Raw genomic sequence first — 18,352 nt, 5'->3', positions numbered from 1 at the left:
TAGAAGGGAGGTAGTGGTACTCTAATAGCTAACCTTGTTGTGATGACAAGATAGGACATGGCACGCACCTGGACGGAGGAACTAGTCTGCATTGTGCATTTAAGTTTTGTCTGAAGTCAATGTACCTCTACTTTCACCAGACTTATAGAAAAATGTAGTACTCATTATAATCAGCATTCACAATGTCAACATTCACAATGTCAAATCAATATTTTTACACTCATTATAAAACGTAGTTCTTATACTCATTATAATCAGTATTGTAGATATTGATATTTTTAGTATAAATTTGGTTGTGGGATTTCATTGATGCCTGTCAAAGCGTGGAGTAAGCGGAGCTTAGGGCTTGCATTACCGGTCTCTACATAGGTGTTTCTCTTCATAATCCCGTAATTTTAGAGACTGATTGCACTTTTGTGCTAGCGTCTCTTGCATCGGGGGACTATGACAGGTCTGCTATGCGTGACCTGAAGATGAAAGCGTTGAGCATCTCGAAGTTGATCAACAATCTTCAATTGTCAAAGATTAGCAGTTCGGCCAATAAGGTGGCACACTTAATCGCTAAGTATAGCTTTGACAATAGATTAGATGGTATTCTTGTAAATAACGTACCGCCCTGTGTGGTGAATATTGTATCGAATGAGTGTACTATTGTGGCTGGTTAATTAATATAAGGTGGTGTTCAAAAAAATGTGTAAATTTGGTCAAACATTTTGCGAACGGTTGACGGGAGTAGAGGGAGTATCATGCATGCGGAGTAGGCAAAAAAAATTGCTCATTTATAGCCGGTCGAAGTCTCAAAGGGCGCGACCGTGCGAGAGAGGCGAAGGTCGTGGGAGGAGCGACGGTTGACAGAATTAAGTGAAGTTACATCCACGCGCCGGCATGGCGTGCAAACAGGCAGAAGCTATACCGTCAGGCCTACGATATGGGTCTAGTAGACATGACATCTAGTGGGTCCCGCATAGTTCTCGACAACACTTTGGGGGCTTGCATCCGTTTATCCACTGGGCAAGCCAGCAACCCCACGCCGTTCGCACGCCCTACTCGTCCCCGTCTTCTACCTCACAACAATTCGCTCCTAGTCGTCCCGTCCTTTCACATTAGTTCACTCCTAGTTTTTGCGGGGTGCAACAGTTCAACTTCTCCTAACCCTCCTCCAAAATCCATGGCTTCCCAAATCTCCATGGCCGCCACTGAGTACCAGGTTAGAGCTATCACCGGCGATCAGTTCATCGTCATCTACACACGTGGATCTGCGATGGTGAAAGCATGGCTTGCTCGCTTCCTACACATGTTCAACAATTCAACGGATGAGTGGGTCGCTGGGCTAGATGTTGAGTACACCATAGTCCTGGGATGAGAGAAGGATCTAAAGGACAAAGAGAGGAAGAAGCCCGCCGTGATCCAGGTTTGCGTACATAACGTTTGCTTGGTCTACCACATATGCCATGCCGACATTGAGTGCCAGGATTTTAAGAATTTCCTCAAGGACAAAAGAGTGAAATTTGTTACTATAAGCTTTAAGAACGACAGGGATGTCCTACGTCGGATAGGTCTTGTTGTAGGCTAGCCCTTCGATCTCCAGAAGGCAAGCCTGGTGTCCTCTTCTCAACCTTCAATGCTGACCCTGGCAGCAGCCATGATTGATCCTTCGTACGCTAAACTGAAGAAACCTCATCACAAGTTTCATCATGCATGGGAGTCGAAGACATTAGATGAAGATCACATCCTGTACGCAGCAATGGATGCCTTACCTTTGTTTAAATATCTACAAGGGTTGGATGAAGAAGCAGAGCCCAATGTCCCGTTCAAGCAAAGAAGCGTCAGCGAAGAGGAAGAGGCAGAGGGACGAGGACGAAGTCGAGGACGTGGACTCGGACTCCGAGTAGGTGGCAGTGCCGTTGCTCATGCTGGTTCTACTGTACTTAATACGTTCGTACTGGTAGTATAATTTGGGTCAGTCGATTTGTGAAAGAAGTTCGACGGAGCGACGGAAGAAGACGGCAGAAGAGGTGGAAGAAGCCCTTCTAGCCATCCATGTTGCATCAAACGGCTCACATGAGTCGACTGACCCAAATTGCTCCTTCAGATTGCAGGATCCACATGGCATTCAAGGTCTCAAAGGTAGATTCCGCGTCTGCACCCGGTTGCGGGTCCGACGCACGTGCGACCAGCTTCCGCAGCGATAGCCACCATGCGCGCCTCCTCCGCGCAGGCGGAGACGACAATGACACATTAGTTCCTCCTCGCTGGCGTGCTGGATCACGCACTCGTCCTCCTCTTTGTACGTTGCGTGCATAGACGCGGCTCCACCAGCTGCTCGCGTACTTGGCAGCGCGGCGGCATGTCGAGGAGGGACTGCAGATGACGTGAGCGGGTGAGCCTTCTGATTCATGGCACAGGGATGGCGGTGACACGGCGGTGATGGGCGAGAAATTGTTGGCCGGAGCAGGCGGGCGCCGGCATGCGCAACAGCGGCGGCATATTGATGTGTGCGCGTGTGGGAGCTTAGTTTAGTTTTATATTAGGTTGGTCAAACTTAAAAGAAAACCGTACTAGTACACGTAAACATTAGACTTAGGCAGCACTTTTTTTTGAAGTTAGTACCACAGCCACGATACGGAATCCTGTGCAAGCGCGTGAACCGTGGCCACGCGGTGATCGAACAGTGCGTCACCGTGTTGCGCTCGAAGGACATCCACCGAACCTTTTTTTGTGTGTGAAAACAATCCTCGAATATTACTCAACTTTTTTTTCCTGGGAAAGTTCTTGACGCTGCAATATTTCCATATATTTGAATTTAGCTCCAGTTCGTGTTTATTTGGATTTGGACGTTTTAGGTGCGCCCTAGTTTTTTTAATACTTATTTTGTGTGTGTGACTGAGAGAGAACATGTGTCTGTGTGCATATGTCTGTTGTGGCGGAAGGGCAATGTGGAGACGGTGTGCATGTGATACAGACATAGAGAGGTGTGAATGTGCAAATGATCATGCATGAGTGAGACATAGACAGATGCCGATACATTGTGTATACATGAGAGAACGGTCTTCTAGTTTACTTGTGTGTGTGTGTGAGAGAGAGAGAGAGAGGAGCATCCGTAACACAACAACCATCTCTCTCGATTCGTCCGTCCCTCGCACGATCGCATGCAACACATGCATCAACGCGCACATTTTGACACCCTCACCCGGCCCCTGCCCACCTCAAGGCCCGCACAATCTCTTCGTGAATACCCATTTCTCTCCTTAGGTTTGTTTTCTCTCAATATCTGACACACACACACACACACACACACAAACGCAGCACAACACTCACACACACACACACACTCCCCCGAGCACACAATTCATCCCCATCCAAGGTTATACGGCGGCCACTCTCGCTTGTGCTTCTTTGCACCCCAACATGCACAACACCTCAATCTTCAAAGAGGGCATCGAGTAGATCGAAGACGGCGACCACACTGCGCTAGAGAATGCGGGGTCATTTGGAAGCAGGGTGATGTGACGACGGCTGACTGACTCCTCCCCCCACCCTCTCTCTCTCTCTCTTGCACAAAATAACCAATCCCTCTCTCCCCTGCACAAAATTGTCAATCCCTCAACCCACGAGATCCTTCCCCTCTCGTCCATGTTTTTCCAGCTCTCTCATCAAACATGTTGTCTCTTCTCCTTCCACGTATACAGAATCCGGATGCACACGCATCTCACGTATATTACATGTCTCCATCTTTCTCATAGACCTAACTTCTTCCTCTCTCTTTCTCTCTCTCTCTCTCTCTCTCTCTCTCTCTCTCTCTCTCTATGTGTGTGTGTCTCGTTAGGTTTGTCTCCCACTCTCTCGTCCACATACATACAATCTTTCCTGCCCTATCCGCTCCATCTTCAAAAGCTCTCTCTGCACGTTTCATTCACACATCGGGATATGTCAAAATGTTGCTTCTATAATGGCAGATGTAGAGTTATGGTTTTTTTTGTTGCATCCTACAAAGTAATAACTATGAAATGCATTTAGATTCTCATTTGACTGGGATTATGTGAGTTTGCGCATGTTGCGAAGTACTATAGACCTTGTATACATCTTGGGATTCGATAATGATTGTAACTATTGAATTGTATAGACCATTACATTCGAAGTCAATAGCCTAATATATTTATTTCACAATTTCAACAAATGATTAGTTCACTACAAACTAAGAAAACAAATGTGTACTCCGCGTATTAGCATTGGTCAAAGTCAATTTTTGTAAACTCTCAGAAAGCTTATAACAAAAAATATGAACATGTACAATAACAAATAAATACCATTAGATTCATTATTGAATGTACTTTCACATCATACATATTTGTTATGGTAAATGTTTATATTTTTCTATAAACTTGGTCAAACTTTAGGAAGTTTGACTTCGGTCAAACCTAATATGCAGAGTTTACTACTACTACTCGCTAGTTGCTTAGCCGAATCACTCAACACGCCACACGGGGAGTCCAGTGTCACAAAATTTTGAGGTCGGCGGGAAAATCTCCCGTTACCCTGATTCGAGCAGTGGGAAGTTACCATCATAGCCTTCGGAACAGGCCTACAGATGACGCAAAATAGACTTCTCCACGGCACCACAGCCTTCGTGCTCCTCCCCTTTACATCGGCGCACTCGTCCATCGCAGTGCACCTGCCTCATCGACGACCTCGTACGCCGCAATAGTGCCGGTCCATCGTCATCGTCGTACACGGAGCCTCTTCCCCGGCATCGTCTTCCACGGTCTCGGATCTGCTTCCCGAAAGCTGACGCCAAGCGCAGAAGTACCACCGTCGTGGACAATGAACTGACTTCCGTTGCCGACCATGACTCACAGAGGCCGCCGCATCCATCGTTCTCCTCCTCGATTGGTAATGTGTGTATTGAATCACTTAGCAGTACATGTGCAGTTCCAATTTTGTTCATACCTACCCTTCAAATTTCCTGGGTGCTATTGTTCCCGTAAAAGTAATTTGTTATAGCCTCCATTATCCAACAGAATATCAGCTTGTAATTGTGCGTCGCTCCTGTATCGCGCTGTGCTTGGGTAGGTTTTTCATCTGCAACCAGTAGTGTGGCAAATGATGGAAAGGTTTTTAGAACTAGCAAGATGCCCATGCGTTGCACGCATCAAGATGCATTTGTATGAGTAGTTTATCTTGTGGGAGAAAAGGACGAACGAGGAAGGCCTTATTTGCAAATCTGGAGAGGGGTATGGGTATCTTTTTGCAAAATTCCCATTTGTTTCCTTCCTATCCGTCAGATATAAATCGGACGGCCTATATTGCAAGAAAAAAAAGTATAGAGAAAAAAAGTAGACAGTACATGTTGGGGATATAACTACTGAGTGTAAACCGCCCAGGAGGGGCCGGTTCACCCTCAACTATATTGAAGCTCACGAAGACTCTTAAGATGGCGTTTTACTATGAAGCTTAGAGGCCCGGAGCCTGAAGAAGGATTAGGGCCCATAGTGGTAAACCGCCATAGTCATGTAACTTGTGTTGTAAGATAAGGAAGGGAGAGACCGAGCCGAACACTTGTATGAGTCGGCATCGGGACTCTGTAAACCGGCCGGGCGTCAACCCGTGTATATAAGGGGACGACCCGACGGCGGTTCAGGGACAAGAAACACAACTCGATAGCCAGGCATAGCTTGTTTAGTTCCCTGGTTAGTGAGACCCCAATAATCCCATCACAACTAGACGTAGGCCTTTACCTTCATCGAAGGGGACGAACTAGTATTAAATCCCTCGTGTCCTTTGTCCAGTTTAACCCCTTTAAGCTAACCCGTTGCGATGGCTCCACGACTAAGTCCTTACACGAGGACATCTGACGTGATATTTCCACGAAAGTTGGCGCCCACTATGGGGCTACCACACGATGGTTTCGATTTCTTGAAGGGCAGCTCTGAAGGACTTAAGGGGTACGTGGTCGGCCGGATGACTAAGAGTCGTCGCGGCAAGCTCTACATCGACGATGTAGGCTGGGGCCCCGAGGCCGGCTCAATTGAGTACGGGTACCAGGTCCCCTTCGGCGGAATTCACGTCTTCATCGGCAAGATCGGCGAACCAGGCCCTGAGCCGGACACCTGGACCGACCTCGTCGAAACGGCTCAGCGTGCAAGTCCCGCCCGGGTTCAGCCTACAGTGAAGCATGCGTTCGTGGGATGTGTCCACGGGATCGGATCTGAACCGATGTCTAAGGGTGAGACAGTCGCTTATTCCGACAGCGAATCATCTGCTGGTGAAACCGAATCCCTGTACCAAGTTTAGGATGGCGTGTTTGAAGGGTATTCCGATGGCACCAGTATTCCGAAACTTCTTGAACCGCCGAACCACGTTGGAATCTTCATGGCCGGAACACAACCAACCTTGCAAAACTCTACTTCGGCGACGTCTGGACCGGTAGCAGGGGCAGGGGGCTCCGCGCACCGGCCGGCTCAAGTTCTCTCCAGTTTGATGGATCCTGAGCGACCTTGTTGACCACGGCAGTTACACCGGCGATGCAGGATCAGCACAATGCAGACATTGCAAGTCTAAAAGATCAGATAACGCAATCCAAGGCGGACTTAGAGGCTGAGGAAACCAGGATGGCGGAGGAACGGGCCGCTTTAGATGCCCAGGCGCAGAGGATTCAAGCCGAGAATTATCGACTTTTGATGGATCAGCACGCTTCAAATCAAGTATTCCGGAGGAGACATCAATCTTGCCTGCCGACGGATTACAATGCGATGAATCTCTTTGATTCGCTAGGAGCAGGGATTAGCAACCCGGCGGCAGTGAACCGGACCATGGTACCAAGGACCAGAGCACCGGATCAACCTCGGGTGATGGGTCCACCTCAGCGTATGGACAACCCGCCGCGGTATACCATGCCACCGCCGGGTCACTTCTCTACCCCGTTGGACAATATGATAGCAGCAGCATCCCAGTTGGCCGCTATTCTGATAGAAGGTGAATCGTCAGCAGTGGTTGAGACACGAAGGGCCAGGGATCTTCTTCAAACAGCTCTGACACAGCAGCAAGCTTACTCGTATAGCCGAGACAGGGTTCACTCAACTCCACGACCGAGCGAAAGCTATAGCAGGCATATAGATGAACCGGAAGTGTCCAGCAGTGCGCGGCGCCGCATTGTCCCTCAAGGGCCTAATCTGGCGCGTGGTGATGTGAACGCTCAGGACGTGGTGGATAACGGTAGAGCATGAAGGGAGGCCGCTTTAGCAGCACAACATACGGGTCGATACCAACCCGCCCCGGTTCAGCCAGCAGCGTCAGTAGACCGAGGCACCGGACATGCTTTACGTTCGTGGGGAGTGCCGTGTCTTATTCTAGCTCTCCATAATGTGCGATTGCCTAAGGATTTCAAGGGCCCACGTAAGGTGCCGAATTACACCGCTGATTAACCGCCCGAGAAAGTTATGAGATGGCAATGGAGATGCGGGACGTGGATGAAGCGGCTTGTGCAAAGTATTTCACGATGATGTTGGAGGGAACAGCCCGTACTTGGTTAAAAAACTTACCACCTAACTCCGTCGAGTCATGGGACCAGTTGAAGGCCCGGTTTATAGCCAATTTCAAGGACACATGTAAGCAGCCTATGTCCATTGTGGATCTTGACGCCTGTGTGCAAGGGGAAAATGAGTCAACAACTCATTGGGTGCGCCGGGTTTCAGAAGTCTTGCATTCATCGGACCGTATTAATGCTGGCTCGGCAATCATCACCTTGGAGCGTAGTTGCCGGTTTAAGTCACTGAAGATGAAGTTGGGACGGCTCAAGCGCCACTGCAATGACATGGGCACCCTTATGGCCGCCTTGGTCAAGTATGCCGATTCTGATAATACCAAGGATCTCGATTCTGATGAGAAGAAACCGGAGAAGGGAAAGAAGAACGGCGGTGCAAACGGACAGCAGCACAACCAAGGAGGCCATGGGAATAACGGTAAGCGTAAAGCAGATTCAGATTTTGTAGCCAATGCTAATGTGCAGCGTCGTAAGGGTAAACCGCCCCAGCGCGGCGGCGGAATGAATCTGGTGCGTTTGTTGAATCAACCCTGCCCAAAGCATGGGACCAAGGAGGTTCCTGCAACGCATCTCTGGAAAGATTGTCACATCATGAAGGAGTTCAAAAACTCTGGTCTTTTCCGGTATGATCAGGGTCCATCGGGCGGTTCAGGTCCAGGTTTTCATGGCGGCGGCGGTTCAAACTCTGGATTTCAGAATAATCAGGGCAACCAGAACAACCAAGGTGGTAATATCCAGCAGAGTAATCAAGGAAATCAGAAGTAGTCGGGTTACCAGAGTCACCCAAAGCATTTGAATGGTGGGCAGTATCATGTGTTCACCACTAGTTTGTGCAAGCGTGATCAGAATCTTCACAAGAGGGCTGTTAATGCTTTTGAACCAGCAGTACCATGTTACCTGCGGTGGTCCGAGCAACCTATTGTGTGGAGCAGAGAGGATCATCCGCCCCGGGGTGACAATCCAGGTCACCTGGCTTTGGTGGTGGCACCTCAGGTGGGAGGTTATAAATTCACAAAGGTACTCATGGATGGAGGGAGCAGTATCAACATTTTGTATTATGAGACCTTTCGTCGCATGGGGCTGACAGACAAGAGTCTTAAATCGTCCAATACTGTTTTTCATGGTGTGGTACCAGGTAAATCAGCATATCCTGTTGGTAAAATCGCTTTGGAAGTTGTGTTTGGTGATGAACATGACTCCCGATCTGATACATTGACCTTTGAGGTGGTGAGGATCCAGAGCCCATACCACGCACTGTTTGGGCGACCGGCTTATGCAAAGTTCATGGCAAGGCCTTGTTATATTTACTTGCAGCTGAAGATGCCGAGTCACAAGGGGACCATTACGGTTCACGGAAGTCGTAAAATCTCTTTGGATTGCGAGGAAGGTGATGCGGCCTATGCTGAGTCGGTTTGTGCTACAGAGGAGTTGAAGTTCTATAAAGATAATGTTGATCCGACAGATATGACCCCTCTAAAGAAGCCCACAACTGAGCATGACCCGAACCTGACGTTCAAACCGGCTGATGAGACTAAACTTGTTGACTTTGTTCCTGGCGATTCGTCCAAGCAGTTTAGCATCAGCACAAATCTGGATCCGAAATAGGAAAGCGCGCTCATCGAGTTCATCCGTGAGAACTGGGACATTTTTGCATGGAAGCCTTCTGACATGCCACGTGTACCAAGGGAACTCGCTGAGCACACTCTCAATATTGATCCCAAGTTTAAACCGGTCAAGCAATTTCTTCGTCGCTTTAACGAGGAAAGACGCGAGGCAATAGGTGAAGAGGTAGCCCGGCCGTTGGCTGCTGGGGTTATCCTTGAAGTATTTCACCCTGAGTGGTTGGCTAATCCGGTGCTTGTTCTTAAGAAAAATGGCACTTGGCGCATGTGTGTGGATTACATGGATTTGAACAAAGCTTGTCTGGCCGATCCTTTTGCTCTCCCTCGTATTGATCATATCATTGATGCAATGGCGGATTGTGAGCGTTTAAGTTTCCTGGATGCTTCTTCAGGTTATCATCAGATCAAATGGCAGTTAAGGACCAGGAGAAGACCTCCTTCATCACTCCCTTTGGAGCCTTCTGCTATGTTTCTATGCCCTTTGGGCTCAAGAGTGCCCATGCAACTTATCAGCGCTATGTGCAGAATTGTCTTCACACTCAGATTGGGTGCAATGTTCATGCTTATGTTGATGACATTGTGGTAAAGCCCAGGAAGAAGGAAACATTGATAGATGATCTCAAGGAGACCTTTGACAATCTGCGGGTTTACAAGATGATGCTCAATCCGGACAAGTGTGTCTTTGGTGTTCCGGCAGGCAAGCTTCTAGGCTTTCTAGTGTCCAACATGGGCATTGAGGCTAATCCAGAGAAGATCAAAGCGATTACATCCTTGGCTAAACCGGCGCACATCAATGATGTTCAGCGTCTAGCAGGTCGGGTTGCGGCCCTAAGCCGGTTTATCAGCCGGTTGGGAGAGAAGGCGATCCCTCTATATCAGATGTTGAAGAAAACAGACACCTTTGTCTGGAGTGATGCGGCTAATGCGGCGTTTGAAGATTTGAAGCGGCAGTTGGCTGAACCGCCAGTCCTTGCTGCTCCGGTTGACAAGGAGCCCTTGTTGTCGTACATGGCTGCTAATGCATGTGCTGTCAGTGTGGCAATCGTAGTGGAGCGTAAGGAGGCTGGTAAGGAGTATCCGGTTCAACGGCCGGTTTACTATATCAGTGAGGTGCTTATCGAGTCAAAGCAGCGATATCCGCATTGGCAGAAGCTGGTATATGGGGTTTTTATGGCAAGTCGGAAACTCAAACAATATTTTCAAGGCCATCCCATTACAGTGGTCAGTTCAGCTCCTTTGGGTGATATAATTCAGAACAGGGAAGCAACTGGTCGGGTTGCAAAATGGGCAATTGAACTTGGTCCACATGGTTTGCAGTATGTGCCTCGAATAGCCATAAAATCACAGGCACTTGTGGACTTCATCAATGATTGGACCGAGTTACAAGCACCAGAGGACAAACCGGATAATGCATACTGGACTATTCACTTTGATGGATCTAGGCAATTGGAGGGCTCAGGGCTGGAGTTGTTCTTACTTCCCCTCGAGGTGATAAAATTTGTTATGTCCTCTGTTTAATGTTCCCCTGTACTAACAATGCAGCTGAGTACGAGGCTCTGCTCCATGGGCTCCGAGTGGCCAAGGAGATGAATTTAAGCCGGGTACGATGCTTTGGAGACTCTGATCTGGTGGCTCAGCAACGTTCTGGCACTTGGGATTCCAAGGATCCACTCATGGCGTCTTACAGACCTGAGGTGGATATTGTGGTGGGTTACTTCAAAGGGTATCAGGTTGAGCATATCGATCGGCGCAAAAATGAAGCAGCAGACGCTTTAAGCCGGCTTGGATCTCAGCATAAACCGGTACCTTCCAATACCTTTTTAGATATCTTGCGTAACCCGTCTGTTAAGTTGGCTACAGAGGAGGATTTGGTTGTTCCTGATCCGGAAGCTCAATTGGTGGCCGCTTTACATGTTGTGCCGGATTGGACGGTTCCATATCTGGCGTATATGAACCGGGGCGAGTTACCAGATGATGAAGTCCTGGCCCGCCAGATAGTCCGGCGATCCAAGTCCATGGTTATTCACAATGTCGAGTTACACTGCTGCAGCGTTTCAGGCGTGTTTCAACGTTGTGTTTCTCCGGAAGAAGGCCAAGAGATCCTACGGGAAATTCATGAAGGGGATTGTGGTCATCATGCCAGTTCAAAGTCCCTGGTTGCAAAAGCTTTTCGTCATGGGTTCTACTGGTTGACAGCTCATGCTGATGCGGAGGATCTGGTAAGGCGATGCGATGCTTGTCAAAAGTTTTCACGCATAGCTCATGTTCTGGCTCAAGAATTAAGGATGATTCCCATCACTTGGCCGTTTGCCACTTGGGGGCTTGACATGGTGGGACCCTTTAAGCGCTCCAAGGATAAGAAGACCCACCTGCTGGTGGCGGTTGACAAGTTCACCAAGTGGGTTGAAGCGGAGCATGTCAGCAAGTGTGATGCGGCTACGGCGGTTCAATTGCTCAAAAAGATTATCTTCCGCTTTGGCTTTCCACACAACATCATCACGGATAATGGCACAAACCTCTCTAAAGGTGAGATGGAAGATTTTTGTCAGAGAGAACACATCCGGCTTGATTTAGCATCCGTGGCGCACCCCCAGACCAATGGTCAAGAGGAGAGAACTAATCAAGAAATCTTGAAGGGTATTAAACCCCGGCTTTTGGTCCCTTTAAAACGGACGCCGGGTTGTTGGGTGGAAGAATTGCCTTCTGTGTTATGGAGCATCAACACTACCCACAATAGATCGACGGGTTACACACGCTTGTTCATGGTGTATGGGGCAGAGGCGGTCCTCCCAAGTGATATTCGTCACGATTCGCCCCGGGTTGCTAATTATGTTGAACAGACAATGAGCAAGCACGCCAGGAGGCGTTGGACCTATTAGATGAAAAATGGGATATGGCTTTAGCCCGTTCAGCGGTTTATCAGCAAGACCTGCGGCATTATCACAACTGTCGGGTTAGGAAAAGAACCTTTCAAGAAGGCGATTTGGTGCCCCGGCTCAGCCAGGATCAGACCGACATGCACAAGTTATCCCCACCTTGGGAAGGGCCCTTTGTGGTCAGCAAAAATCTGCACAACGGATCATACTACCTCATTGACATTTGAGACAACTCACGCACCTCTGAGGAGGAGACCCGGCGGCCGTGGAACATAGCTCTCCTACGGCCTTACTACACTTGAGCCATAGGCTTTTCTTATGTACATATTTCGATAATGTATATATTATGATCAATAAAATAAACCAGCATCCTTGCTATAAGCAGGGCCTCTGCTGTTTTTTCTCAAATATCCATTGAGTTACATGGGGGCTTCAGCTGACAAAGCGGAGTACTGCCTATTAAACCGGCTATCATGCCACAATACAGCTTGGGAGCTTCACACCCAAGTGGCCAAAGAGAGTCTGGATGCTATGCACAGCTCAAACATAGGCACCCAATGAGCACAACTCATCACGTTACTTTGGGGCTCTTTGTGTAAAGTAACAAAGAGTTTGAAAGGACCCTTGTAGCTGGGTATCGACCCACGACTTGGAAGCCTGGTATATTTGCCTAAAACCCCGGGTTAACCTGCCTTCATCAAGTAAGCCACTCCTATCCAGGTAATCCTGGCTTGACCCTCCGAACATTTGACAGTTACTCTCATTGAGACCCCGAACTTGTCATAGTTAAAACGGTGATTGGTTAGTTGGAGGCCCATCTTAAAAGGCTTTGTTAAATGGTTTAACTCAGTGGCCTGGCAGCCCATGAAAAGCCTCAAATTTGGGCCTGGCAGCCCTCGAAAAGCCTCGACTACACGGTTTTATTTGCATTTATCACTATTTTCTTTTGATGACTTCTGTGTTAAACCAGTATCTTTGATCAGGTATGGCTTTTCAGTCATCATGTTCACCCGGTGTTTGTTAACCCGGCTTGGTTTTCAACTACAAGTTGACGGACCTTATTATCAAACCGGAGTTTATTAACCCGGCCTGGCTTTGACTACCCGTCGCCAGTTTTTGATCATCTGGTGTTCATCGTAACCCGACATGACTTATTATATGCCATCAGTACATGGTGGAGGTTATACAAAATTCAAGATTTTGGTCTTCACCCTTATTACAATCAAAGTTGGTAAAACAACTAAAGTGATATCACATCACAGGTATGAGTCATTTCACATTTCTTAAAGTTTGATTATCAATTAGGCTTTATCTTGGGTATTATGACCCGTCCAGCGGTAAACCGCCAGGACAAACTTTCTCTATGCAGGCTTTAGAGTCGCATTATCAAAGCATAAACAAACATTGCATGTATTATGGCGGTTCAACAAAAGTCGTACTTCAGCACAACAAATCAAAGAGTTTTAACTAGCCTATTACAAGGCGCTTTGAGGCCCAAGATGCTGATTGATCTTACATAACAAAGTTTGTCAAAGAAACACCAATGCCGGATTAAGATTCATTGCCAGGATGGTGTGAAGTTGAAGGATCTTCAGGCGCCGGTTCACCCTCCTCCTCTCCACCCTGAGGCTAGAAGTCAAGGTTGGTCCAGTCAATCCGGGTTAGAGCCTGAAAGACGGCTTTTTCACTTATCAGATCGGACGGATCAACATCAGGAGCGTAAGTGTGCTTACGAAATGGCGGGATAAGACTGTGCGTTTCTGTCACGGTCGTGTCTACTCGATGGTTCTCTTCATCATAAAAAGACCGATGAACAGTCAGGTTAGACTCTGTAGCCAGTTGATTGGACAATGGACGCATCTCCTTTGTCAGAGCTTTGAGTGTTTCATTGTTAAATGCTGATCCGTCTGCCTATTCATCTGGAAATCCCTTGGCAATGTCAACCGGATCGAAGTCAGATATCCATGCTTTGGCCCGGGTCAGTGCCAGTAAAGCGCTAGCCCTGGCAGCAGACCACTTCACCTCCTCTATCTGAGCCGGTGTCATGGATAATCTTGCTAATGTGTCCTTGATCAAAGTTGGTGCCGGTTTGTTGTAAGAGACTGCAGAGATAACCCGTTGTGCACCGGTATACAATTGTTCAATCAGTGTATAAGCCGCCTTCAATTTCACTCGCATATCTATTCCAAGATGAGCAATGCGATGGCCTGTGACGGTTTAAGAAATTCAAGTTAAACCGGCGGAGTAGACGGTACTACAGAGCATGATTTCTAAGGTACTTACCAAACACGGCAGCCGTCATGGAATTCACTTGATGCTTCAGACCAGTCAGCTCTTCTTCCACCGGCTTAAGGGCTATTTCAGCATCTTCTGCCCGCTTCAATAACGCAGCCTTTTCAGTATCCCAGTTGGTGCGTTCGGTTTTGAAGCCCTCTTTAAGTTGCTCCATGGCTGACAAGGCACCTTTGAGCTCTTCTTTGGCTTTGGAGGTCTCTTCTTGCTGTAACTTAAGGATTTCTTGAAGATCGGTGGTTTGGGATTCTTTGGTCTTCATGTCAGCCTGCACAGTCAGATGATGCAACAGTTAAACAATCTCTTAAAGTCCCAAGCACATAATAAATTATACACTTGGCACTTGGGGGCTAATGTGGATTGCTTCTTACAATGAGTATTTTTTTTAAAAAGTCCCAAGGCTCAATCCAGGTATTAAGCTTGGCACTTGGGGGCTAATGTACATTTGCTTAGTCATAAGGAAAGGCAAGTAAACAGAGACAGACGGTCCCGGTTTCTCTTCAAAAAGATAAACCGGCCCTTGGGGGCTACAACATTGGAGTTCTTTATATCAAAGTCTTGGTTTATCTTCCGGACATAAACCGGCCCTTGGGGCTACAATGGAGAAGATATATAGAATATAATAAATTTCAAAGTGTTCATACCTCATAACGCTCCTTCATCGGGTTCACCAAACCGGCTTCAAGGTCACGGCTGGTATACAGGCAGTTTAAATAACCGGAATGAAGCTCTTCAGCGCTAAGGTTGATGAAATTGGATAAATCCGTTTTCCCTTAACCCTTCCCCATAGCAGTGAATTCCTCCTTGGAGGTATGTTTGGCCAAGATAACCGGATTACCAGGACTGGTGTGAGCTGTGCCAGTAATCACAACATCATCATCGTCATTCCTTGGTGGACTTGGCGGATTGCTGGTACCCCTAGCTGGACTTGGCGGGTTAGCAGCCGGGCTCGGCGGATTGACAGCTGGGCTCGGAGGGGTAACATGAGGGCTTGATGTATCAATGTGAATCGCCGGGTCAGCTTCCGGCGGATTAGCTTCAGTGTTCTCGCCTTGTGGGATGGAATCATCCATGACATCGATATTTCTACCGGTATCCTCAGCAGCCCTCTCCGGTTCAACCTCACCAAGGGGGGTATTAGTTTTGGCCTTCTTGCTTAGGCGGGCTTTGGCACTGTGGCATCACAACAAACATTAGCACGGTAAACCAAACTATGAAGGAAAAACATGAAGAGTAATATACTTACCCAGGGACGGTTTTAAGGGGAGGCAGCTGATTGGTTGATGAACCGCCAGACGAATTGGAAGATGCCTGGTAATTTGGATCAGACGGATTAAGTGGGTCTCTGAAGAAACACTTCAAAGGATAAAGTTTTTCGGGAGAACAAGTAACCTCTGGGCGACGTTTCCGGTTTGGCGTATCCGGTAAACCGGAAGAGGTGATCTGCTGGCCACTGTGCTAGGTTGTGCGATGTTCTTCAGCTTGCTGTGTCTTCAAAGAAAATTTTGGATCCAGATAAGCAAGAGGGTGAGAGTATTTCACTTCCGAACTGTACGGCGAAATCTTTGAACCGGCACAAGATCTGAATCAGAGGAAAGAGAGATTACCTCAACATGATCTGCACGAATGACTACCGCATCATCCTGGGAATAGTTATTGTGAATAAGGTGTATGAAAAAGGAACCAAGTGAATCAAGTTCTACCTCTGGATCTGATTCCTCAACATCTTCTGGCGGATCAGAAGATTCGGTGGTTTTCTTCTTGCCCGCTTTCTTGGTGACTTTGGTCTTTGCACAAGCCCTAGCCGGTTCAGTCCGTTTCCAGAAAGAGCTGTTGGCCTACAAAAAATTAAAAGAAAGGAGTATTAGCACATTATTAAAGCACAGGCGAATCATTGAGCATTAAGTTAAATTTACCGCTGGCGGTTTGTTGGTGGCGCAAAAAGGTGGCAACCCGGTCTGGCTGCAGGCGGCGATCGGTTCGTCAAGCATCTTCTTCACAGATTCAGTAACTTCAAGGTCTGTCATTACTATATTCGTGATATCGCTGAGGATCTTTAACGTCTTCGGAGTATTCATGCATCAAACCGGGGAGGCGGCTTAAAGGAAGAATACCGCAAGAAACCCAGCAGCGGACGAGATCAATTCCATTCAAACCGTTGGCCCTGAGAGCTCGGAGCTTGTCGAGTTGAGGCGCAAAATTTTTTCGTTCTGCGGCGGATAAGCGTGAAGGTAATGGGTGACCGTTGCAAAGCCGGTGAGGGCGGTAACCCGGCAAAGGATTTTCTCCATCAGGGGCAGTGTTCCGGCAATAAAACCAACTTTTGTTCCAATCTTTAAGATGACTATGATGTTTTGCATGAGGGAAATCAACTTCTTTCCTTTTCTGAATTGAAACGCCACCAAGTTCTATGTTGGGACCATCAAAGAACTCCGTACGGCGGTTCAAATGAAAAAAATCCTGGAACAACTCCACAGATGGTTCTTCTTGCAGGTAGACTTCGCAGAATACTTGAAAATTGCATATATTGGACATGGAGTTCGGTCCAATATCTTGTGGATGGAGTTGGAAGCTTGCGAGGACATCCCGGAAATTTTTTGATCCGGGGGGGCTGAATCCTCGGTCTAAGTGTTGCATAAACACAATCACCTCTCCATCTTGAGGTTCAGGAGGACACTCAGAGTTCGGAACTCGCCAGTGAAGGATCCTTTTCGAGGCTAAAGCGCCAGTGGTGACATATCCGTTGATTTGTGTCTCGGTGATCTTGGACCGAACCCAATTGCAAGCAGAGAATTGTTTTGTCATCATGGAAAGGCAAACTGTGAAAGAAAAAGTGAAAGCCGGTTTACCATTGATGGTTTAAGTATATTACTCGGTGTTAAACCAGAAGATTACTATTCAAGTAAAATTGGCGGTTTAAGTGAGGACTAATGGTGTATGGAGGATTGACTATCAAAGGTTAAACCGCCCTTAGGCAGAAGGGACAGAGCTGAAAAATCTACTAAGTGTTACAAAAATAGAAAACTAGAAGGAGGAACACAAAAGAACTGATGAACGGAGACGAACATGGATGCAATTGAAACCCTAATGGAGATCTAGGGTTACAGGGAAAAGAACTTACCAGGGCCACTCAGCGGCGGAGGAGCGCAGCAGGATCTCTGGAGCAAACAGGGTGATGCAACGGCCCTGGTCGGTGCAGATTCGAAGATCGGTGGCGGCGGCGGCGCTCGGGCTCGTCGGGTCGCGAGGAAGAAGATGAGAAGAAAGGGGAGAAAATGAAGGTGCCCGTTGGGCTTATTGATAACAGGGCAGGGGGATAAGTGACAGGCACGAGAATCGAGGAGTCCAAAGCGGCAAGTGGCGCAGCTGTCGCCTCGATTTCCGGGATAACATTAAATGAAGGGAATCTTTTTATTCGTTTTTTTACAGAGATGACGTCATGATGATCCGTTGCTGTGTTCAAAGGATGACGTCACGGCGGTTTAACAAGGTTTATAAAGGGAAGACATCATGGTGGTTTATGAGAAAGGAAGGTAGATGTTCACAAGATTTTTCTAAGTACTGAAGATTGACATGAACAGGTTCAAATCAATCTGGGGCCTAATGTTGGGGATATAACTACTGAGTGTAAACCGCCCAGGAGGGGCCGGTTCACCCTCAACTATATTGAAGCTCACGAAGACTCTTAAGATGGCGTTTTACTATGAAGCTTAGAGGCCCGGAGCCCAAAGGCGGATTAGGGGCCATAGTGGTAAACGACCATAGTCATGTAACTTGTGTTGTAAGATAAGGAAGGGAGAGACCAAGCCGAACACTTGTATAAGTCAGCCTCGGGACTCTGTAAACCGGCCGGGCGTCAACCCGTGTATATAAGGGGACGACCCGGCGGCGGTTCAGGGACAAGAAACACAACTTGATAGCCAGGCATAGCTTGTTTAGCTCCCTGGTTAGCGAGACCCCAATAATCCCATCACAACTAGACGTAGGCCTTTACCTTCATCGAAGGGGCCGAACTAGTATAA

This window comes from Triticum dicoccoides, chromosome 4A (assembly GCF_002162155.2).
Source record: "Triticum dicoccoides isolate Atlit2015 ecotype Zavitan chromosome 4A, WEW_v2.0, whole genome shotgun sequence".
Taxonomy (NCBI): Eukaryota; Viridiplantae; Streptophyta; class Magnoliopsida; order Poales; family Poaceae; genus Triticum; species Triticum dicoccoides.
The sequence above is the reverse complement of the archived record's forward strand: the minus strand, read 5'-3'. Positions refer to the sequence as shown.